Below are 25,053 nucleotides of genomic sequence, written 5' to 3' on the forward strand. Positions count from 1 at the left end.
TTATTGATGTGCTATGAATCAGAGAACAGTGCACTGCTGGGGAAGTTGGTAACTAGCCACGCCCACAATAATATTTTTACCTTGCTGGAATCTGGGCTATTGAAGAGCTATGAGCGTGGCTACAGAGAGACTATAAAATTACTCCTGAAAGTGTGGGCTACAACTAGGACATAGTTGAAGGTTAAGGGTTCACTTACATTTACGCCTCTCTGGCATAATCTGTATTTACAAAGGCTAGATGATATTGCAGGCAACACATTTTGGCAGAAGAATAAAATTCTGTATATTTCACAGGTAGTTAAAGATAGAGAAATTAAACCATTTATAGAGATGACACATAATATAGAAAACTTTTCATGGTTTAGGTATTTTCAATTGCGCTCAGTACTATCCAGTTTGGATGATAAACTGGTGTTGGATATAGATAATTCATCATTTTTGAATGATTGGGTAGGGGGTACACTGTCTAGAATAAAAATCTCAAATATATATAAGTTACTACTTAAGGCACGGTTTAGTGATATACAGTTACCAGGACAAAAAGCGTGGGAGGTGGATTGTCCGAATCTACAAATAGAAGGGTGGGAGAATATTTTTGGGAACCTAGGCTCACTATCCCAGAACTTCAACCATGTTTTAATACAATTTTATATTTGCCATAGATTATATATCACTCCTATATGGATGAATAAATGCGGGTTAAGAGACACGTCCAACTGCCCTAAATGTGACACTGCAGGAGCGGACTTTCTTCATATGATATGGACTTGTCCAGAACTCATAAACTACTGGAATACTATAAATAATTGTATTATGTATAAACTAAAAATACGAATCCCTTTTGAACTACAAGTATTCGTGCTTAATGATCTTTCCAAACTAAATAATCACAAGTATCAAAAGATCCTCCTGAGTAGGATACTGATGTTGGCCAGAGTGTTGGTCAGTCGGACCTGGTTTGCTCGATTCACTCCAGATATAAATACATGGATAAATCTAATTGTTAAGGTAAAAAATTATGAGAAAATTATGTATAAACAGAGGGAAGCTGAGGAGAAGTGGATCAAGATATGGCGTGGTTGGAGGACTTGATTAGTCGTGCTTAATTTCTTTATTTATAAAGGTTTTATTTTGACGCACCACAGGTAGGGGGGGAGGGGAGGGTTTTAGGGAATTGGGGTTGGGGGGGAATTGTATCCTTTTTTCTATTTGTAATGTTCTGATATATCAATTAATAAAGATAATCAAATAAAAAAAAAAAATATTATTTTTTCAGTATTTATATCCCTTTGAACTTCCACCCATAAGGTTTCCACATCCTCACCATCCGCACCCACAATTGCCTCTTTCACACTTGTCTTCAGATCACTCCTCACAGACAGGCACCCGCCGCCACCTTTTCTATTGACCAGGTCTTTCTTAAATAGTGTAAAAACCCTCAATATTAACAGTCTAGTCATGTGAAGAGTCCAGCCATGTCTCAGCCACACCAACTACATCTACAGTAGGTGTTCTTCTAGTACTATAGCCTCCAGCTCCCCCATTTTGCTTGCTAGACTTCTGGCATTTGTGAAAATACATTTTATATTACTATTACCTGTAAAGTGAATATCCTGGATTTTTGGGTTACCTTGGTTGATGCTTGTATGTAACAGGTTCTTGTTACCAGCAGTTCTATTTTTCATCGGTCAACAGTTCTGGCCAGTCTTCTCCCTTCTTTCCTCACTAACCCCAGCCCACACTAAATCCCCACTGTCCCCTTTTATATCCCACTCTCTATCTACACCATCTACCCCCTTATTAGTATGACCCCCCCACCCTCCCCCAGATCCTAGTTTAAAAGCTCCTCCCGCCATCTTACCATTCTTTCCCCGAGGGCAGTTGCACCCTCCCCAATAAGGTGCAGCCCGTCTCTACTGTAGAGCCTGTAACCGAACAGAGAAGTCGGCCCAGTTCTCCATGAACTCAAACCCTTCCTTCCTGCACCAGCTTCAGAGCCACTTATTTAACTCCGTAAGCTCCCGCTGTCTCTCTGGTGACACTCATATCACTGTTAGTATTTCTGAAAACACTACCTTGGAGGTCCTGGACTTGAGCTTCTCTTCTAGTTCCCTAAAATAATTTTCAAGGCAGGCTGGAAAAGGAAAAGCCTGCCTACGTTCACGTATCGAGCATAGCAGCATAATGCTGGGGACAGCCGGATGCCCTCCAACTACAATGGACTTCAACAGGGATCCATCCTTTTTCCAAAATAACTGTCAGGAAGCAGCCAGACCAAAAGATCTGCATGTATACATATATCTATACAGTATCTTCTTTTATGAACCATGTGATGTATGATTCAGGAAATGCTGCGATTTGTTTCTTCAGATCCTGCGTTCTATGAGATCCGTTTATTTCACAACTTCTGACCACAGAGACATTTACTTTGATTCCAATGGAGACTTTCCAGCAGTGTACGATATTGTGAACTGGCAAATTGGACCCCAGGGAAGTGTTCAGCATCTAAAAGTGGGTAGTTATGATGGCAGCACTCAGCAAGGAAACAAAATCATGGTAAACAACACCGCCATCCAGTGGACAGGAAAGCAAATGCAGGTATTGCTGATAATGAACTTATAGACTGGCATAACTAAGGCATGATTCCTATGATTGTGTAGGTACTTTGCTTTACGTACTTCACACTGATCTTGAGCTGTATCATGTGTCGCTCTAAAGTTTCAGATTTTCCTCTCTCTAGATCCCCATCTCTACCTGCAGTCACAGTTGTCCCCCAGGCTTCCGAAAAGCTGCAATACCTGGAAAGCCTGTGTGCTGCTTCCAATGTGTCCAGTGTCCTCCAGGAGATATCTCAAATCAGACAGGTACTTCAAAGGACCACTGACCCTTAGAATAAAGTTTTCATATAAAACATATAAAGATGAACGTTGAAACCTAATATTGTCTTCCAGTAGCCCCAAACCCAACTCTAATAATACTAATTTATCTCATCCTCTGATACATATTTAAAGGGATTGGCCAGGTTGGGGCTGAGGTGCAATTCCAGACACAACTTCTAGACAGGTATACTGTTTTTGAAAGCAAGCAGTCATTTATTTTTCCAAATCTTGTTCAGACTAGCGTTGATCGAGCATGCTCGGCCGAACACCACTTCGTCTTAAGCATCACGATGCTCGGCACATCTCGGTGTTCGGCCAAATACCGCGTGTGCTCGAGTTTCCTCCCCGAACGTTTGTTGGCTGCTACGCAACCAATAAACGTGCAGGCAAGTACTGCCACTTACTGTAATGCCGTAGCGATGTTGGCTACTGGCATTACAGAGTTTGGCTGGCCAAAACGTGTCATCAGGTGCTATAAAGCACCCAATGACACGTGTTCGGCTCAGTCTTAGTCAGGGAGAGCTGTGCTGTAGAAGGGACAGATAGTGTAGGGAATTTAATAGAATTTTTTTGTTAGGCAGGGTTGGTGTTAGAGACCCAAAAGTCCTTTTAAGGACTATAGTTGCATCTAGCAGCAATATATATTTTTAGCGCAAGCTGCGCGAAATAGCTTGCAATTGTTTGGCCGCTGCAGACAGCGACATTATCTGCGCTACATCTCCTGTCTAACGTGTGCGCATCCTAAAAATATCTGTGACATCCAGTGTACTTTTTCCATAGACGGTGTCCACTGCGGACAGTGACATTACCCGCGCTACATCTCCTTTATAATGTTTTGCGCATACTAAAAATATCAGTGACATCCAGTGTACTTTTTCTGTAGATGGTGTCTGCTGTGGACAGTTACATTACTTGCGCTACATCTCCAGTATAACGTTTGCGCATCCTAAATATCAGTGATATTCCCTGTAATTATTTATTAGCCGCTGGTGACAGCGACATTATCTGCGCTACATCTCCTGTATAAAGTTTGCACATCCTAAATATCTGTGACATTCAGTCTAATTTTTTCGCTGCTGGTGGCAGCGACATTATGCAGAAGGCGAGCAGTAAGGGACAGGGAAGTGGCCGTGCTCTGCTCATGGTTCACGCAGAGGCCGTGGCCCTGGGCGCAGTGAAACTGTGCATGTTGCAAGAGCACAAGAAACACACTCATCCACGATACCTAGCTTCATGTCCTAGTTTGCAGAGCGGCGCAGGACACCACTTCCAAAGTCATACCAGTGCGACCAGGTGGTCGGTTGGATTGCAGCAGATAATGCTTCCAGTTGGTTAAGCACCACCCTGTCTTCCACAAAGTCCAGTCTCAGTAGCCAAGAGTCTGGTCAACAGAATCCTCACCCTGATGCTCCTTCCTCCCACCATAGAGAGTCTTGCCAAGCAAGTGATCCCACACTCAGATATTCCGAGGAGCTCTTTTCATCGTCATTCCTTGATTTGAGCCTCTTGCCAAGCCCGCTTGAAGAGGGACATGAGGAGATCTTGTGCACTGGTTCCCAAACTCTTGAGCATCCACAGTGTGAGACAGTGACAGGTCTCACGCAGGTTGGAGGTAAGGAAGGGGTGGATAGTGCGGTAATCAGCCTGGCATAAGGCACCTCCCAGAGTGTCAGAAAGGGGGGAGTGTGGTACCTGTGGACAGAGGCCTGGAGGCTCTGTCAGTGTGGTCCAAGCCAGGAGGGCTGAGTGACCACGATTCCCCAAGAGAAACTGGACTGGAGACAGTGGGCGTACTGTGCTCTATACAGCCAGGAGGCTGTGGGACATTGGCTCAGAAAGCCGCACGTGTTCACAGGGTGTGAACAGGGACTTAGGTGAGTCAGGGATCTAGTTGTTTAGTTAGAGCCTAGCCGGGCAAGTGTTTGTTATGTTGTATTATTGTTTATGTTTATACGTAAGTGCCGCAATAAAGCACTGTGTTTGGATCTTAAACTTGGTGTCCTGAAGATATCTGTGAGACTGACCCCCGAAAGAGAGCTGATCCCCTACAACAGTCAAAAGAAGATGACGGTGGGGAACGGCAATTAGTGTTTCACGAGGTGGATGATGATGATGAGACACAGTTGACAATAAGTCAACGGCCATTAGTGTCTCAAGAGGTTGATGATGAGGATGAGACACAGTTGTCAATAGGTGAGGTTTTGGAAGATGGTGAAGGAGTACGTAGCAGAGCGTGTCAGCGTCCTCAATGATCCCTCAATCCCTTACAACTACCGGGTGTCCAAGCTGGACACATGGCACGAACTGGCGCTCTACACCTTGGAGGTGCTGGCCTATCCTGCCACCAGCGTTTTCAGGTATTTAGTGCTGCTGGGGGCATTATAACTAATAAGCACATCTGCCTGTCAACTGAAAATGCTGACAGGTTGACTGTTATCAAAATAAACAAGGCCTGGATTGCCCCCGACTTCTCTACTCCACCAGAGGAAAGCGGCTAAACATAAAGGCACTTTAAATGTGGCTTTTATGGTGTACAGTGATGAGCGGCAGGGGCAATATTCAAATTTGCGATATTTCACAAATATTTGGGCGAATATTCATGATATATTTGCAAATTTGAGAATTCTTGATCTCCAGTCAATAAAAATCGGCAATAAAAATTTGCGATCTGAAAATTCACAATCAACACTACTCTTAAAGTCAAAGATATTGCAGCCTTCTCATTGGCTCACAAGCAAGAAGCAGTGAGGGATCATGGGTACTGATGAAAAGAAATCTAGAATATTCGCGATTACAAAGATATAGGACTATATTCTAGATATTTACGAATACTTCGAAGTGCCAATATTCCCGATAAAAATTTGCGATTAGAATATTCGCGATCAACACTAATGGTGTATTGAATACACTGCATTCCCATGCACCACTTCCACCTCAAAAAAGGGTACATGGCTCAATCTTCCTTTTCTCCTCCTCCTCCATCATATCAACAAGCTTATTAGGCTACCCTCACTCCTAATGTTTTAGAGGGTCAGCTCAGCAGCAGACCCTCAACCATAATTTTTTCGATGGTCAGCTCAGCAGCAGGCCCTTGCCCCTAATGTTTTAGAGAGTCAGCTCAGCAGCAGGCCCTCACCCATAATTTTTTCCATGGTCAGATCAGCAGCAGGCCCTTGCCCCTAATGTTTTAGAGAGTCAGCTCACCAGCAGACCCTAAACCATAATTTTTTCAATGGTCAGCTCAGCAGCAGGCCCTCAACCATAATTTTTTTCCATGGTCAAATCAGCAGCAGGCCCTCACCCCTAATGTTTTAGATGGTCAGATCAGCAGCAGGCCCTCACCCCTAATGTTTTAGAGGGTCACCAGCAGGTCCTTGCTCCTAATGTTTTAGAGGGTCACCAGCAGGCCAGCAATCATCATTTTTCAAGGGTGTGTATGATGCCCTCCTTTATGTGTAATAAAGGGTGTATTGGAGTGTCGGTTCCTTGTAATTTTTGGCAGCCCTTTCACTTAGGCTACTTTCACACTTGCGGCAGGACGGATCCGACAGGCTGTTTACCCTGTCGGATCCGTCCTTCCGCTATTTCGCCGTCCCGCCGGACCGCCATTCCGTCTACATTGACTATAATAGGGACAGGGCGGAGCTCCGGCGCAGTACGGCAGTTCGCGGTGAGAGGCCGCTGGACTAAAAAGTCGGACATGCAGGACTTTTAGTCCGGCGCCCTTTTGCCGTGCACTGCCATGCTGGCCACAAGCTCCGCCCTGTCCCCATTATAGTCAATTGGGACGGAGAGGCGGTCCGGCTGCACAGCAAAATAGCGGAAGGACGGATCCGACAGGGTGAACAGCCTGTCGGATCCGTCCTGCCGCAGGTGTGAAAGTAGCCTTAGTGCATAGGCTTTATGATTGTAGGAGTCCCACTACCTGAACAATTGTACCACAATGTGAATGAGGCCCTCCATTATGTAATATACAGGCTGTTTCGGAGTGCCTCTTGCTTGTAATGTTTGGCAGCACTTGCACTTTATATACAAGTAAATATACAGGAAAGAATGTTTCTTAACAAGAAGTGGCGTACTACTCGGACAACATCGTTCCCAGCAGCGACCTGGGAGTCCAAGATGCATCCAGACATCTTCCCCATGCTGTTCCCAGACCATTTCAGTGGTGTTTCCATCAATTTCTGACCTTTTCATGTGAACTAGACACCCTCCCCTCTTCAGAGCACGGAGCGCCTGGTTTAATGCTCATGGTTCCATTGTCTTCCGAGCACCTGAGCATCCCGAGGTGTTTTACTTGAGCACCCGAGCACTTTGGTTCTCGATCAACACTAGTACAGACCCGTTAAAGGAGTTTTCCAAAATCACAATATTGATGGACTATCAACTGATAGGGCTAGACAGTGAAGTCAAATTGCAGCAGTTGCAGAGAAAGCAGAGCCTCTAGGTGTAATGCCAATTCCCCCGTTCCTCCCGGAGGCTCATTTTCATATATTAAAACACAATTTTTCTCAGCAATGTGGGCACATATGAACACAGGACCAGCACAGATGACCTTCAGCTGCCAAGCGTACATGCAACAGGTCAGATTTATAGGTACAAATCTGCTCACAGATGCCCATCAATATCAGATTGTTGGGAGTTCGACTCTTGTCATTTTCTGTACGAATCAAAGTAAATATTGACGAGGCTTCAGCATTGCACCTCCTTCAAACATCTGATTTGATGTGGATGCTGATAGTCTGATCCCTATGGATCTGTTATTATATGATTATCTGAATGATAACCCCTTATACACTCACCTAAAGAATTATTAGGAACACCTGTTCTATTTCTCATTAATGCGATTATCTAGTCAACCAATCACATGGCAGTTGGTTCAATGCATGTAGGGTTGTGGTCCTGGTCAAGACAATCTCCTGAACTCCAAACTGAATGTCAGAATAGGAAAGAAAGATGGGCTACAACAGCAGAAGACCCCACCGGGTACCACTCATCTCCACTACAAATAGGTTAAAGAGGCTACAATTTGCACAAGCTCACAAAAATTGGACTGTTGAAGACTGGAAAAATGTTGCCTGGTCTGATGAGTCTCGATTTCTGTTGAGACATTCAAATGGTAGAGTCCGAAGGTTTGGCATAAACAGAATGAGAACATGTATCCATCATGCCTTGTTACCACTGTGCAGGCTGGTGGTGGTGGTGTAATGGTGTGGGGGGATGTTTTCTGGGCACACTTTAGGCCCCTTAGTGCCAATTGGCCATCGTTTAAATGCCAAGGGTTACCTAAGCATTGTTTCTGACCATGTTCATCCCATCATGACAACCATGTACCCATCCTCTGATGGCTACTTCCAGCAGGATAATGCACCATGTCACAATCCTCGAATCGTTTCAAATTGGTTTTCTTGAACAGGACAATGAGTTCATTGTACTAAAATGGCCCCCACAGTCACCAGATCTCAACCCAATAGAGCATCTTTGGGATGTGGTGGAACGGGAGCTTCGTGCCCTGGATGTGCATCCCTCAAATCTCCATCAACTGCAAGATGCTATCCTATCAATATGGGCCAACATTTCGAAAGAATGCTATCAGCACCTTGTTGAATCAATGCCACGTAGAATTAAGGCAGTTCTGAAGGCAAAAGGGGGTCCAACACCATATTAGTATGGTGTTCCTAATAATTCTTTAGGTGAGTGTATATTGTAACCCTGGACAATCCCTCCAAGATAGTGTCCGAATGAGATGCAAAGAAGGACTAAATGTTAACGATAGAGCTTCTGAAACAAAGATGGATCCATGAAGAGCACATAAAATGTCTATTGCTCTAGAGGGAACCTGTCACCGTAACACAATCCTTTTAGACTGGGCAGAATGTGTGACGACCAAAATAAATTAATCTTGTGGCATCATCTCCAATAAATGGCCAACAAAAGTTCTGAATAGTGTTTAGGAAAAGTGAATCCATCCTCCGACTGAAGGTATGGCGAATAGAAGTTTATCATGTGTAATTTGTTTTGATACATTTTTATAAAAAGTTAGCATGTTATCTTGCTGTCATTAACTAATGGTGTATTTCGTCTCTATTGCCACCATGTCATCATGATGTATTCATCTAAATCTAATAAGTGGTTCAAATTAATGCTATCATTCATTAATCTATCTCCTCCATGCTAGATTCCATTGACTGTTTCCAATGTCCATTGGATCAGTGGCCAAATATTCTACAGAGCCAATGCCTCCCGAAGGCCATGGAGTTCCTTTCCTTTGAAGAGCCATTAGGAGCAACGTTGGCAGCCACCAGTATTACATCGTCTACAATCCCAGTTGCCTTATTGGGACTTTTTATCCATTATAAGACAACTCCCATTGTCAGAGCCAATAACTACTCTATAAGTTGTCTTCTTCTGCTGTCCATTTCTCTCTGCTTTTTGTGCGCTTTAGCTTTTATTGGTTATCCATATCCTGAGAAATGTCTTCTCCGCCAGGTAGCATTTGGCTTGGTCTTTTGCTTATGTGTCTCGTGTGTGCTAGCTAAAACCATTACAGTCGTCATAGCCTTCAAAGCCACCAAGCCAGACAGCAGCTTAAGAAAATGGACTGGTGCAAAAACATCCTACTTTGTCATAGGGATGGGTGTCCTTATTCAGCTTTTTGTTTGTGTCATGTGGCTGTCCCTTTCCCCACCATTCCCAGACCATGACATGTTCAGCCTACCTGGAGTAATCATAGCTCACTGTAATGAAGGATCTAAGACTGCTTTTTGGTGTATGCTTGGATACTTGGGTTTTATGGCTACCATCAGCTTCATCCTTGCCTTCCTAGCCCGACAACTTCCAGATAGCTTCAATGAGGCCAAGTTCATTACCTTCAGCATGTTGGCCTTTCTAAGTGTCTGGGTGTCCTTTATACCAGCCTACCTAAGTGCTAGAGGCAAGTATACCTCAGCCATGGAGATTTTTGCCATCCTGTCATCAAGTTGGTCATTGTTAATATGTATATTCATGCCCAAGGTCTTCATTATCCTCTTTAGACCAGAGCTGAACACCAAAGACAATCTGATGGGGAAAGGTAAAAAATAAACCAAAAATAAAAAAAGTAACCTATGTAACATCATTGTGGATGTGGAATAAAGATGAATATGTAACACTACATTAAATTTCATGGTAATTAAGACTTGCTCTTCAACAGAATTTGGCGGGCATTATTGTAACTGGGCCTTGCAATGCCAGAAGCGACTTTCTCCTTCATCTAAGCCAGGTTAAGGATTAATTAAATGTAAGATAATTGATCTGTAGTAAACAGTGTCTACGTGTAAAGTGTAAGCAGAGTGATGACTCAATGGTCGGACACTGTTGTCTTGGGCATTGAGGCCTTCTGTTCACACCTGACTGGGGATAACATCTACAAAAAGGTTTACATAACAGTACTTTGATGTGGCTCCCTAATTTCACATATAATGTTACCATATGAAAAGATTAGATCCATGGATGTAGATACATGAGAAACCTCCACACAAGTACATATACAGTAAGTATCATTTTGGTACATAAACTATAAGTATATCAAAAGAAAAAACATGCGTAACTCACGTTGTACTCAGACGGACCTCATACAAAACTGCATTTCTAAGATCCCAGATCAGACCTTCTAATTCTTTATAATTGATTTGGATTTCTTTTTAGATTCAGGTTTTACTTTATATTCTTTTTACCTTTTATCTAGGGCAGCTCACAGGTTTAATGTAAAGAACAAAACGTATGACAAACGTACAAGATTTTATTTCTTCATTGAGGCATCAAATGAAAAAAATCTTCTGTATTGTATATTTATTGATTTTGAAAACTTAAATAAAAATATTGTAAAAAAAAAAACCTCATATGAAAGTCATTCAGTATTTGGGTAGAACTTATACAGTATCCATGTGGGACTCATGCATTAGATATACTGAAAGGATACAAAATTCATACATTTCTCAAATAATCTTTATTTCAATAGTGACAACATATTCCATAGCGCTTTACAGAGGCTACAAACTCTGACATTATATAGCAACAAACAAGTCACAAAAGGTAAAAAGTGCTTGTTTTGTATAATGGTCTGGCCATCTTAACACAATAGGGGAGTAGATATGAAGCTACATGAGCAGTCACCAGACTATTTCTGTAGGACTTTTGAGTACATGGTATGTAGTGGATACTGATGGGTGATGGATGAGGTTTCGAAGAATGATGATGAAGGGGAAGGGGGTGAAATAAGAAGAGTTGGATTAAGGGATGTGATAGGCCATACCTAGAAAGATGTGTTTTTAGGGATCACCTAATAAAACTGTGGATGTTGGGAATTGAGCTAATTGCTTGGGGTAGGGCGTTCCAGAGAACTGGTGCAGCTCTGGAGAAGTCTTGAAGATGGAAGTGAGAGATTTTGGATTATGGAGGATGTTATGTGTAAATTATTTGCAGAGCATAGTGCACGAGTAGGGTGGTAGACAGAAATGAGGAAGAAGTAGGGAGGTGCAGCACTCTGGAATGCTTTGTGGGTGACAGTGAGGAGTTTAAATTAAATAATATATTGAATGGGCAACCAGCGCAGTAACTGGAACAGGGTGGAGGAATCGGAGTAGTGGTCAGCCCTCATACACACGATCGTGTTTAAAAAAACAACAACGCATCCCAGCTGTGTGCATGCCACCACTTTATTTAACCCCTGTAAAAATGTCCTATCCTTTTCTGCAAAATTAACAAGATTAGGAAATTATCTATTTTTTTGCAGGCAAATGTAACGGGCAAACAGATGCAGATAAGACACAGTGTGATGTCTGCATCTTGCGTAACCCTATTGAAATAAATTGGTCCATATTCAATCCACAAAAAGAGGATCAGATGCTAACCAAAAATATGGACGCGTGGATGAGGCCTCAGGGAAATTGATGAGCCTGGTGGCTGCACTAAGCATAGATTGGAGAGGGGAGAGTTTAGGGAGGGGGATACGATTAGTAATGAGTTACACTAATCAAGACAAGATTGGATCAGGGTCACAATGAGAGATTTTCTTGTTTCCACAGTAAATAAAAGGGAGGATTCTAGAGATATTTTTGAGGTTCAGGTGACATAAGGAAGCCAGTGATTGAATATAGGGGGTGAAGGAAGGATCAGTATTGAACATAACTCCAAGACAATGGGCATGCTGCTTAGGCATTATGGTAGTGCCACAGACTGAGATAGAGATATCAGGTTTAGGTAGATTGGTAAAAGGAGAAAACACAAGAAGTTCAGTTTTTGAGAGATTCAGAATATGACATGTCAATACAGACAGTGGACAGGCAGTCACAGGTATTCTGTAGCACAGCAGGGGTGATGTCACAGGATGAAGTGTATAGTTGGGTGTCATCAGCATAGAGGTGGTACTGAAAACCCAATCGGCTGATAGTATGTCCTATAGGGGCTGTGTGGAGGAAAAAGAGGAGAAGACTTAGGACTGATCCTGAGGAACACCAACAACAAGAAGAAGGGAAGTAGAGCCATCAAATGATACACTGAAGAGAGGTAGAAAGAGAACGAGGAGTGAGCAGGCCAATAGATTGGAGAATGGTGAAGAGGAGATGGTGGTCTACAGTGTGAAAAGCTGCAGAGAGTTCCATAAAAAATGAGTAGAGAGTAGTAACGGTTGCTGTCAGGATTTCACTGTCAGGAGGTCATTTGTCACTTTGGTGAGGGCAGTTTCTGCAGAATATACGGACGGGTCAAGAGATGGTACAGTATTCATATGGAACTCATCCAGTACTCATACAAATCTTATACAAAATTCATACAGTACTTACACATAACTCATACAGAACTCATGAGAAAGTCATAGGATATTCGTATGTAACTCATACAGTACTTATACTGAACTTATCCAAATCTCATACAGTACTCACACAGAACTCATATAGGAGTCATACATTATTCATATAGTACTCATATAAATCTCATACAGTACTCACAAAACTCATATGGAACTAATATAGTGTTCACATGGAACTTGTGCCAAACTCTTACAGAGATCAAGCTAAATTTATATGAAAATCATGTTGAAAAACTCGAATTCGAGATTATATTCTTGATTGCGAAAATTGGCAATGTAATATTCGCGTAATGCTCGAAAAATACAGGTGTGGGTCACTTATGTCAAATTTTTAAGAACATTAGAATAGCTTTATATGCAGATAGAGTGCTCCAATATGTTCGCGCTTGCGAATTTTTGGCAATATCTGCTACACTATAGATCAATCTAACCTACACTGACTATCTCCCCCTGACTATCTGAATTATATATATAAGTTAAGTGTCTAATGTAATTACACAAAGCACAGAGCACAGCAATGACACTGCTCTCTCTTTCATAACTGCAATAAACTTTAGAAAATAGCTGCTGGGAAGGTTCCTATATGGTAAGGAGTAGCCAACTTTTCTATTGGTTGCTAGGGATGCTGCTAAGCTCAGACAAAGCCTTCTCATTGTCCCACAAGCTAGAAGAAGGGAGGGAGGACCACCTGATGTGTACTGTGTTAAAATAAAAAAACTAATATTCGTCATTACGAATATATAGCACTATATTCTAAATATTCGCAAATTCTCGAAGTGCCGATATTCACGATAAAAATTAGCTTTTCGAATATTCGCGCTCAACACTAGAAACGACCGGATACATGATCTTAGTTACACAACCAAGTACAGTGGTGTGCCTAAGGTGTTTGGCACCTAGGGCAGGTCCTTTTTCTGGCACCCCCCTTCCCCCAATATGTTAAAAAATTGAGCACCCTCACAGTAGTATTGCCCATATTGTGCCCCTCATGGTAGTTATGCCCACATTGTGCCCCCTTAAAGTACTTATCCCTTAATTGTGCCCTCTTAACAGTAGTTATGCCCTACCTCACAGTATTTATGCCCTCTCTGTGCCCCCTTCACAGTAGTTATGCCCTCTCTATGCCCTTTTAGAGTATTATGCCCTCACTGTGCCCCCATAACAGTTATGCCCCTTCACAGTAGTAGTGCCGTTTGTGCCCCCTTCACAATAGCAATGTCTTCTTCACAGTAGAAATACCCATTGTGCCCCCTTCATAGTAGTATATACCCCTTCACCGTCAGTGCAGCGATGGATACTATTTCTGCACTGGTCGAACAACTGCAGGAGCTGTCTTTGGAGGTACCTGACCTTCGCATGACCATCTATCAGATCCAGACACCACAGGCGGCTGGTTCCGGCAGCGGGAATCAGGCCTGTCCTGAACCTAAGGTCGCTCTCCCGGATAGATTTCCAGGGGAAGTGACAAATGTATTCGGTTCAGGGAGTCGTGCAAATTATATTTTAAACTACGTCCTAACTCTTCTGGGACGAGAGTCAAAGAGTAGGTATAATCATTTAGTTACTTAAAGGTGACGCTCACTTTGGGCTTTTTCGTTGCCGACCGGATCACATTTTTCAGAGCTCTAGGTCTTATCTACGATGACCCAGATCGGATCTCCCTGGCCGAGACCAAGTTGCATGGCTTATGTTCTGCAGAGACCTATTGCTCTGAATTTAGGAGATGGGCTATGGATACGGAGTGGAATGATCCAGCTTTCCGTAGTCAATTCTGTCAAGGGTTATCTAAGAGCCTGAATGACGCGTTGGCGTTTCACGAATATCCTAAGTCATTAAAAGCGGCCATGTCCCTTGCTGTACGTATTGATAGATGCCTGAGAGAGGTTCCTCACTCTCTGGACATACTATCATATAAGGTGGCGGCCTCCTCCGACACTTTGGGTAGAGAGACACTTGAGCTCATGTCTGGTGACGAGCCAATGCAGTTTGGGGGAGCTACACCTGGACCTGGTGATAAGAACTTTTTATAAAAAAAAAATATTTATAAAAAAATGCCAAATTTACAAAAAAAATTGATACATTTGCAAATTTGCAAATTTCTATTTCTCTACTTTTATAATAGATAGTAATACCTCCAAAAATAGTTATTACTTTACATTTCCCATATGTCTACTGCATGTTTAGATAATTTTGTGAATGCCATTTTATTTTTTTGGAGACGTTAGAAGCAAATCTTGAATTTTTTCAGAAAATTTACAAAACCCACTTTTTATAGAAAAGATATAGAAAAAAGAAACCACCCAAAAATTACCCCATTTTAGAAAGTACACCCCTCAAGGTATTCAAAACTGATTTTACTAACTTTGTTAACACTTCTGGTGTTCCACAAGAATTAATAGAAAATGGAGATGACATTTCAGAATTACACTTTTTGGCCAGATTTTCCATTTTAATCAATTTTTTGCCACTAACAAAGCAAGCGTTAACAGCCCAGAAAAATCAATATTTAATACCCTGATTCCGTAGTTTACAGAAACACCCTATATGTGGTAAGTGACCCCATTTTAGAAACTACACCCCTCAAGGTATACAAAACTGATTTTACAAACTTTGTTAACCCTTTAGGTGTTCCACAAGAATTAATGGAAAATAGAGATGAAATTTCTGAATTTCACTTTTTTGGAAGATTTTTCATTTTAATCCATTTTTCCCAGTTGCAAAGCAAGGGTTAACTCAATATTTATGGCCCTGAATCTGCAGTTTATAGAAACAACCCATATGTGGTCGTAAACTGTTGTACGGGCACACGGCATTGCGCAGAAGGAAAGGAATGCCATATGGTTTTTGGAAGGCAGATTTTGATGAACTGGTTTTTTGACATCATGTCCTATTTAAAGCCTCTCCAAAGAAGTGACCCCATTTTGGAAACTACGGGATAAGGTTGCAGTTTTGTTTGTACTATTTAAGGGTACATATGATTTTTGGTTGCTCTGTATTACACTTTTTGTGAGGCAAGGTAACAAAAAATATGACTACATTTGTTTGTTTGGTTCAGTTTTACATAAAGCATTTCTGAAAAAAAAAGGATTTTTTTGTGTCTCCACATTTTGAAAGCCGTAATTTTATTTATTTTTTGGGCAACTGTCTTGTGTAGGGGCCAATTTTTTTGGGGATGAGACAGTTTGATTGGTACTATTATAGGGTGCATATTACTTTTTGATCACTTGCTATTACACATTTTGTGATGTAAGGTGACACAAAATAGCTTTTTTGACATCGTTTTTATTTTTTACGGTGTTCACCTGAGGGGTTAGGTCATGAGATTTTTTTTTAGAGCAGGTTATTATTAACGCGGCAATACCTAATATGTCAACTTTATTTATTTATGTAAGTTTTACACAATGATATAATTTTTTAAACAAGAAATATCATGTTTTAGTGTCTCCATAGTCTGAGAGCCAAAGTTTTTTTCAGTTTTTGGGCGATTTTCTTAGGCAGGGTATAATTTTTGAGTGATGTGTTGTTCAAATTCCTTTTTTTTTACAGTATTCACCTGAGGGGTTAGTTCATGTGATATTTTTATAGAGCAGGTTATTACGGATGCGGCGATACCTAATATATCTACTTTTACCATGGTTAATCAAACATAATCCTACCATCAATTGGCAAGTGAGACAGATTCTTGATTGGAGTGATTATTGCATAGACTACTGTCTTAGCACATTGCTTTCTGTTGTAACCACTAAAGTTGTAACTTTGTTTATTTCAGTTTTTTCTGATGTATTCTCTGAAAGTGGAGACCAGGAGTTACCTCCACATCGGGAGTATGATTGCCCCATCAACCTTATTCCCGGAGCTAAGTTCTCCAAGTCTCGGTTGTATAATGTTTCTGAACCTGAAAGAGCTGCCATGCAAGAATATATCACCGAGAGTTTGGCTAAAGGTCAGATTAGACCATCCAAATCCCCAGTGCAGGATTCTTCTTTGCTAAGAAAAAGGACAGAACTCTTAGGCCATGTTTGGACTTCCGTGAGCTTAATCGCATTACTGTCCGTCATGCTTATCCCCTCCTTTGATCCCGGATTTGTTCAATCAGATTGTCGGTGCCAGGGTGTTCTCTAACTTGGATTTGAGGGGGGCATATAATCTGGTAAAGATCAAGGAGTGGGAGGAATGGAAGACGGCCTTTAATACCCCTGAAGGTCATTTTGAGAATAGGGTCATGCCTTTTGGGTTAACCAATGCCACTGCTGTTTTTCAACATTTCATCAATTACATCTTTCACCATCTGGTGGGCAGGTTTGTGGTTGTGGTGGTGTATCTGGATGATATTCTAATTTATTCTGCTGGCATGGAGACGCATCAGGATCACTTGAGACAAGTGTTACAGATCCTAAGAGAGAATAAATTGTATGCTAAGATGGATATTTGCTTTTCCGGAAGTGCAATTCCTGGGTTACCTACTCTCATCTTCAGGTTTTCGTATGGATCCTGAAAAGGTCCATGCTGTGTTGGACTGGGATTGACTCAAAAATCTGAAAGCGCTTATGCGATTTTTGGGGTTCACTAACTACTACCATAAATTTATTTTAAACTACTTGACTGTGGTCAAACCTTTGACGGACATGACTAAGAAAGGTTCTGATGTCTCTGTCTGGTCTGATGCGGCATTACAAGCCTTTTCTGCGGTGAAGGAGGGTTTTGCTTTTGCTCCTATACTGGTGCAACCTGATGTGTCACAACCATTCATTGTGGAAGCTGACGTATTTGAGGTAGGAGTAGGAGCAATTTTGTTGAGGGGTCCTTCACCTAGTAAATGGCGCCCATGTGCTTTCTTCTCTAAGAAACTCTCGGCTGCAGAGAGGAATTACGACGTGGGTAATAGAGAGTTGCTGGCCATTAAGTTAGCTTTTGAGGAGTGGCATCATTGGTTGGAAGGAGCAATTCATTTGATTACGGTAATTACTGATCACAAAAATCTGGCTTACCTGGAGTCGGCTTAGCGTCTGAACCCAAGGCAGGCAAGATGGTCATTGTTTTTTACCAGATTTAATTTCGTTGTCACCTATCACCCTGGGATTAAGAACGTCAAGGCGGATGCTTTGTTGCATAGCTTTCCTGGGGGGGGTGATTCCGAAGATCCTGGTCTGATTTTTAATATCCGCCCTTTATCCCGACCTTGAGGCAGAGGTGTGGGAGGCCCAGGGAGATGCACCGGATTCCTGCCCTCTGGGGAAGTTGTTTGTTCCTTCCGAATTACGACACAAGGTGTTCGAGGAACATCACTGTACAGTTCTTACAGGACATCCTGGGAGAAGATCCATGGTCGATCTCATTTCTCGTAGATCCTGGTGACCAGGGTTGCATAAATGTGTTGAGGGCTATGTATCAGCTTGTGGTACTTGTGTACGTGCTAAGGTGACACATACTCGGCCTTCAGGATCTCTACTTCCATTGTCCATCCCGTCCCAACCTTGGACTCATTCATCCATAGACTTCCTCAGGAAAAACAATGATTTTGGTGGTTGTTGATCGCTTGAAGCTACATGGTATTCCCTCTGATGTGGTGTCTGATAGGGGGACTCAGTTTTGTCTCCAGATTCTGGAAGGTGTTCTGATCTTGCCTGGGAGTACAATTGTCCTTCTCTTCAGCCTTTTATCCTCAGTCGAACGGACAGACTGAACGCATTAACAAGAATCTGGACACATATTTGAGAGGTTTCGTCTCAGAGAATCAGGAGGAGTGGTCTTCATTTTTGTCTTTGGTCGAGTTTGCCATAAATAGCCATAGTGTAACGGGGTTCCGAAGGTGCACTCGGTCTCCGATTAGCCGCAGACCTGCTGCTTAGCTTCGGGAGCGAGGATCTGTGCTTGACCTCGTTCCCATGGCGGCTTTGCTAGCTGGGAGGTTCCCTGCTCCTAAGTCTGCCTTGAGCGCCGAGCTGATCACTCGGTGCTCGACTGGTTGGTCTGTCGGTCATGTGACGCTGGCCTCGTCACATGACCCTCACTCCCCACTATAAATACAGGCACCCTGCTGGCCACAGGTTGCCTGTTAATTTAGGTTCCACCTGTGATGTTGTATTTCCTGGCATACTTACCTCCTGCTGTTTCCTGACGATCCTCTGCCTGCTCCTTGTGTACTTTGTTGCTCTCCTGGTATTCTGACCCGGCCTCCTCCTGACGATCCTCTGCTTACTCCTTTGGTACTTCACAACTCTCCTGGTATTTATGACCCCCGCTTCTCCTGACTATTCTCTGCTTGCTCCATTTGTACTTTGTAGCTTTCCTGGTATTGACTCGGTCCGTTCACGTTTTGTTGTTTGTCTGTCTGTCATCCCTGCACTTAGTTCAAGCTAGGGATTGCCGTCCAGTTGTCTCCTGTCATTAGGACTCGCGAGGAAAGTAGGCAGGGCCAGGGGTAAGGGTGGAGCGCAGTGGTCACTTCCCTCCCCCCTGTGTGTGTGTGTGTGTGTGTGTGTGTACGTGACCGTTACAGATTAACAGGCCCAATAACCACTGTATTATGAATCCTCTGGTGACCCTGACTGACCATGTCTCTAATCTGACGCAGATGGTGCAGGAGTTAGGGGAAAAACTCAGTTCTTTTGAGTTAGGGCAAGGTTCTTCCACTCCGCATTTTGAGCCCCAGATTAAGCTCCCAGAACCCTTTTCTGGAGACCGGAGGAAGTTTTTCTCCTTTAAGGAGAGTTGCAAACTTTACTTCCGTTTGCACCCCGTGTCCTCTGCCCCCGAGAGTCAACGCGTGGGCATTATCATTTCCCAACTACAGGGTGATCCCCAGGACTGGGCGTTCTCTTTACCTGCTGGCGCCAGTTGTTTATCTTCTGTGGAGGGCTTCTTTCAGGCCCTGGGTACCCTCTATGATAAACCAGACAGGGCTAAAGGCACTGGTTCAGGGCAATCTACATGCGGAGGATTATTGCACCCAATTCAGAAGGTGGTGTGTCCCCTCAGGGTGGAACGAACCAGCCCTGAAGAGTCAGTTCAGCCAGAGGCCTATCCCAGAGAGAATGCTGAGGTCTCCACCGAGGAACCCATGCAGGTTGGCATGACCCGAGGGAATCTTCGCTGCAGACGTGGAGAATGCTTTTACTGTGGAGATCCTGACCATTGGATCAACCAGTGTCCTAGGAAGGTTCTCTCTGTCAAGTCTCCTAAGGCAAGGCAACCTAAAGACCAGGTACACCCTGATTTTTCTAAATATAAGTCTTTGGTACCCATTACGATTTCTCTGGGAGTAGATAAATGGCCGGGTAAGGCCTTTATCGATTCTGGCTCAGCGTCCAGCTTTATTGACTCTGAGTATGCTGTAAGATTGGGTATTCCAACGTTTGCTTTACCAACTCCTATCCATGTCATGGCTATTGATGCTACTCCTCTTATTGGTGGTAAGGTGAGCTCATGTACCTCAGAGATTTCTCTAACCGTGGGTGTGTGTCACTCAGAGAGATGTTCCCTTTTTGTCCTGGAGAACCTACCGGCTGAGGTGGTATTAGGGTTGCCTTGGCTCCGACTACATAACCCCACTATAGATTGGTCGAATGGGGAGTTGGTCAGATGGGGGCCTAAGTGTGACTCATGCTTGTCCGTGGTACAGGCTGGGGTCTCAGTAAAGTCAGATACTTTACCCACTGTTGTTAGGGAGTATTCTGATGTATTCTCATCACCAACCCCGGAGGTTCTACCCCCCCATAGACCTTATGATTGTGCAGCACGCCAGACCTGCAGGGTATTAGCGACAGTGAGGTCACGGTATGGGCAATCGAGGGTTAGTCACTTTTCTGAGGAGAACCCTGGGCAGGCATGCAACAGTGAAGGAGAGGCAGACACTAGTTCCTCTGGGGCACACTCTGTAGATATGTGAGGTGCCCTGGATGTTGTAGGTGTTTTGAGTGCCTTAGGTAAGGTCCCTTTAAGGATTGTGATGCCAGTGCCTGTAACAGTGGCACACCGGTTTGCAGGAGCATCAATAGAGTACACAGTTGGTAAACCAAACATTGCTTTACTTGGTGAAACAGTCCAACTTTTTACAATCAATTGCAGTGGTGTATAATGCAGTCCTTTACAGTACAAAATGCACAGCAGGTTTACTTCACAGCAGGTTTCAATCTTGCAAGATACTTGGAGGGTATACAGTTAATGCTTTGCAGTACAATGCTGCTCTATCCCCACAGCTATTCTACCTGGCTGGATCCCAAGGCCCGGATGCCTAATTGCTGGCTTAAATCCTTGGTGTATGAAATCCTTCCTCCAGTATTGGCACTTGCTTGAGGTTACAATACCTTCTTTTCCTAGCTGTCTTCCCTGCTGGATAGGAAAGGTGGCTGCAGGTTTCTCCCAGGAGGTGCTCTCCTACTACTGGGGTATCTCAACTGAGCTAAGCTTAGCCTCAGGAGCTTCAGGCTGACTAGGTGACTCCTCTAGTCCCCTGGAATACACACGGTCTCCAAGCAGGCTGTACTCCTTCTAGCCTCCTGGTGCAGCTAGGAACCAGGACTATCTAGCTGCATGTCAGGAGGAGGCCCTCAGCATATCTTGGGCTGGTGCCTTCTCACTTCTGTCTCCACAGACTCCTGACTATGACCTAACCCCTCCCTGTCTGGGCCTGGACATTTATACTAGGGGCTCTCTATCTCCCTCTAGTGTCTGGAATGTTCAATTACACCCAACTAGGCCTGATAAGCATATGACAGGGAAACCATACATGTAAAAACACACAGAAAATACATTACAATGCATGGATAAATACAATATCACTGTCCCTTGTGAGCAGAAGTAACACGTTACCCAATTGACCCTTGTGTAGTGTCCACTCCTACCTAGTGGGACACTACATAACCCACGCTATGACGTTGCCTGTCCTTGCGCAACATGAAAGAGGCCCTGCCCAGCTGGATACTGCACCTGAATTAGAGAAATAATGCAAAGCAGGAAAATACATCTACATTTGCGAAATACATTATATCTATACATCAGGCAGTTCCACTGGCTAAGGAGCAAGTTCGGTGAAAAGGGGCGTCGTTCTCTTCTCTTAGGATAACGTAAGGGAACAGGGGCGCTGACCTGGTGCAGCGTATCAAGGATACCAGGATTTGTCCATAATAAGCAAATTGTCCATAATGAAACGGTAGCAGTCCATAGAAAAGGTAAAACATTAAATAACAATTCTTGGAGGCTCAAAGAATATAAATGAGTCCGTACCCAGGTTTAAAGTGTTAAGTGAAGCCAAATATAAAGCGGAAACAAAGGTACTAGATCACAGAGGCTCACATACAGCGGAGTCCATCTCTGGGCACATTTATTTAAAATAGTAGCAAGATCTCAGAGGCTCATGTGCATTAGAGTCTATCCCTGGGCGCATTTCCTTTAATATTTACGTTGCATAATAAAAGTGACAGCACATACAAGTAGTCCACATTATTCAAATGGCATATAAAAATAAGTGCTGCAATACCCTTAATCAACCTGAAAAGGGGGTGAAAGGGTTAAAGGTGCAACATACACAAATAGGCACAACTGGGTATTCACTCTGAGAAAGCAGGCAGGGGGTCCTGTAAACAATATGGCCTTGCTGCAATTGGTATTTCAGTGGTTTACCGCCTCCACTGAGCCGTGGGTAACTGGCAGCAGCAACAGAGGGCCAAAACAACAAAGGACTCCTGTCCTGGAAAGGGTTAATCCACTTTATTAGGGTCCCTTGGCAAAAGAAATCAAATCAATGGCCTAGCAGGCCAATTCACAGGGGCAAGTCATATCCACTTGGCATCTCAGTGGCGCTCCCTGGCTCCATTTGTAGATTGGGCCTGTAATGAGAGTCAACAGGCGGATGTGCCCACAACACAGTATTGGGGGGCAACTGCAGCATGAAAGGACCCCTAATAGGTATTGGCCCCATAGGCCTAGGGGTAATCACGGTTGCTGACCGCACTGGTGCAGGCATGACAATAGTGGGCTGCTGCACTGGCCTGGGTACCGCTGCTGCAAGCGGTCCGGTGGGTTCCTGGACAACTGGCTCTGCGCGTCGGTGCACAGCGTAGGAGGACCTCACTGCAGGTGCTGACACTAAAGATGGCCGGCTGGAAGGGACAGGTACTCTCACTTCCGACCCGGAGACATCCGAGTCCTTAAGTCCTTTTTCCTTCAGGTCAGGTGGAGTCCGGATCCTGGCGGAGGCAATCTGGCGCAGCTCATGTAACTGCTTCTCCAGCTGCACAATCTGGTCGTCCAGGCTTTCGGAGTCGGGATCGCTGTCCTCCGCTGTCGCCGCCGGCACTTGTGAAGTAGATGGCGCGTCCTGCGCAGCCGCTGCAGGTTCAGGTGAGGCATCCACTTTCTTTCCTCTTCGGATGTTGTCCAGGGCAGCATGGAATCTTTCCACATCTTATAGTTCGCGGATAGTCTTTTCTCTGTGAGGCAGCTCTGATGAGGGGTGCGGGCTCACCCATTTTTCCAACACGCTCGATCCCTCTCTGGAGAGCGACAGGGCGGCACCGATAATTGCAGACAAGACCTCCCATTGCTCCAGGAGGCCGCCCCCAGGTACTCCAACATAGGGGAGGCGGAGTCCATTTCTGCAGACATGTAAATTTCCAGACAGGGCGGTGGCGTGGACATATAGCCTTTCCCGCACTTTTCAGCAGAAGGCGCCAATTTTTGCCGCCAATTTAATATGAAGATGACGCAGCAAATAAATCCAGTCAGTTTAAGCGGCCATCTTTGAGCAAAATGCTGTCTATTCACTGACAGCAAGCGGTGGCTTACGCAAACGGCAAACAGCCCAGACAATATAATCTTCACACCGCAAATTATTACAGTTCTCTTTGGCCCAGCAATTTTCAAAAAAGCAATTAGGGCTTGGTCACTTTAAGGCAAACAACAGCACACAGTTTTTGTATCCGTAATGGCGCAGGAATGATCGTATCCTGTTCGTGATGCCAATTTATGCAGCACGCCAGACCTGCAGGGTATTAGCGACAGTGAGGTCACGGTATGGGCAATCGAGGGTTACTCACTTTTCTGAGGAGAACCCTGGGCAGGCATGCAGCAGTGAATGAGAGGCAGACACTAGTTCCTCTGGGGCACACTCTGTAGATAGGGACCAGGCCTGATGGTGGATGAGGTGCCCTGGATGTTGTAAGTGTTTTGAGTGCCTTAGGTAAGGTCCCTTTAAGGATCGTGACGCCAGTGCCTGTAACGGTGGCACACCGGTTTGCAGGAGGATCAATAGAGTACACGGTTGGTAAACCAAACGTTGTTTTACTTGGTGAAACAGTCCAACTTTTTACAATCAATTGCAGTGGTGTATAATGCAGTCCTTTACAGTACAAAATGCACAGCAGGTTTACTTCACAGCAGGTTTCAATCTTGCAAGATACTTGGAGGGTATACAGTTAATGCTTTGCAGTACAATGCTGCTCTATCCCCACAGCTATTCTAGCTGGCTGGATCCCAAGGCCCGGATGCCTAATTGCTGGCTTAAATCCTTGGTGTATGAAATCCTTCCTCCAGTATTGGCACTTGCTTGAGGTTACAATACCTTCTTTTCCTAGCTGTCTTCCCTGCTGGATAGGAAAGGTGGCTGCAGGTTTCTCCCAGGAGGTGCTCTCCTACTACTGGAGTATCTCAACTGAGCTAAGCTTAGCCTCAGGAGCTTCAGGCTGACTAGGTGAATCCTCTAGTCCCCTGGAATACACACGGTCTCCAATCAGGCTGTACTCCTTATAGCCGCCTGATACAGCTAGAAACCAGGACTGTCCAGCTGCATGTCAGGAGGAGGCCCTCAGCATATCTTGGGCTGGTGCCTTCTCACTTCTGTCTCCACAGACTCCTGACTATGACCCAACCCCTCCCTGTCTGGGCCTGGACATTTATAGTAGGGGCTCCCTATCTCCCTCTAGTGTCTGGAATGTTTAATTACACCCAACTAGGCCTGATAAGCATATAACAGGGAAACCATACATGTAAGAACACACAGAAAATACATTACAATGCATGGATAAATACAATATCACTGTCCCTTGTGAGCAGAAGTAACACGTTACCCAATTGACCCTTGTGTAGTGTCCACTCCTACCTAGTGGCACACTACAATTGTTCTATACAGCTAGTAGAGGGGGCCAAGTTTCCTAAGGGGCGAATTTATAATCTTTCTAAGCCCGAACGCAAGGCCATGGAAGATTATATTAATATGCCCTTAGTAAAGGGCATATTAGACCTTCTGTCTCTCCTATGGGGGCGGGGTTTTTCTTTGTTAAGAAAAAAGATGGTGGTCTTAGGCCATGTATTGATTACCGGAGATTAAAT

At 43.9% G+C, this 25,053-nt stretch overlaps 1 pseudogene; it reads left to right on the forward strand.

The window, feature by feature from the left end:
• The window catches only part of LOC122925592, a 32,279-nt pseudogene extending 22,266 nt beyond the window's left edge, over window positions 1-10,013 (forward strand).
• Window positions 10,014-25,053: the final 15,040 nt, after the last annotated feature.

Source organism: Bufo gargarizans, chromosome 2 (genome assembly GCF_014858855.1).
Source record: "Bufo gargarizans isolate SCDJY-AF-19 chromosome 2, ASM1485885v1, whole genome shotgun sequence".
In the NCBI taxonomy this organism is placed as follows: Eukaryota; Metazoa; Chordata; class Amphibia; order Anura; family Bufonidae; genus Bufo; species Bufo gargarizans.